This window comes from Sinocyclocheilus grahami, unplaced genomic scaffold (genome assembly GCF_001515645.1).
Source record: "Sinocyclocheilus grahami isolate Dianchi unplaced genomic scaffold, SAMN03320097.WGS_v1.1 scaffold1234.1, whole genome shotgun sequence".
Taxonomy (NCBI): Eukaryota; Metazoa; Chordata; class Actinopteri; order Cypriniformes; family Cyprinidae; genus Sinocyclocheilus; species Sinocyclocheilus grahami.
This window is the reverse complement of record NW_015506413.1, coordinates 1-857: the sequence shown is the minus strand read 5'-3', so window position 1 is coordinate 857 and position 857 is coordinate 1.

The following is an 857-nucleotide window of genomic DNA, read 5'->3' as shown; positions in this document are numbered from 1 at the left end:
GGGCACTGGAACAAGAGGCATAGAGAGAACAGACACACACAAGACCCAAACAACATCTTCATCACTGACTGAATCCTGGTGCAGGACTTGGGTAATTTGGGAATGATCTGGTTCGAAACTTGAGAAGACATAGGGGTGCATTATTTAGGATTACTTGTATCATTATTGTGTCATTTTAGATTGCTCTAATTGTCAGAGGTTCGACGAGGCGGTATAGGCGTAATCTCAATCAGGTTTGTTGAGTTCTCAGGTTCAGGTTCTTGGTCCGTTTTATCACGTCGGAACATGCGCTGGACGCCGGACGTGCATTTGTTGAAAGACTCTTGAACGGCATTCACTTGCTTGTGGAGGAGGAAGGCAAGTGTCAGAGTCACAACATATCCTACAATAGTAGAAACGCAAAGCGCTGTGTCAGCGGCAGGCCAAGACCGAATGATTGGCGTGCCAGCGGGCGGCAGGCGAGCAATAGCTTCTAAAGCTCTATCAACAGGAGTCAAATCAATAAGTTGCGTTCCTTCCTCCTTGATCCTTTCTTCCAGTTCTGGATCGAGGACGAAGGAATGCTGTTTGAAGAAGGGCGAGATTTCGAGTTCGGCCTTATACTCGTCGTCGGTAAGGTGATACAATGCTAAATCATCAATATGGAGGATCGAGCCCTTAGGGTCATTGATCCATAAAGTTTGATTGGGCAGGATAATGAGAGTGGCGGTGTCGTGTTGATCGTAGGTGAGGGTAGCCGTACGCGCTGGGGTATTGACTAGCCATCAGTTTCAACGATTTACGACAACAACAAAAACTTTTGGTGAAAGGACTCAATCCTAGTTTCGGGACCTGTATTTAAAGTTGAGCTAAGGGAG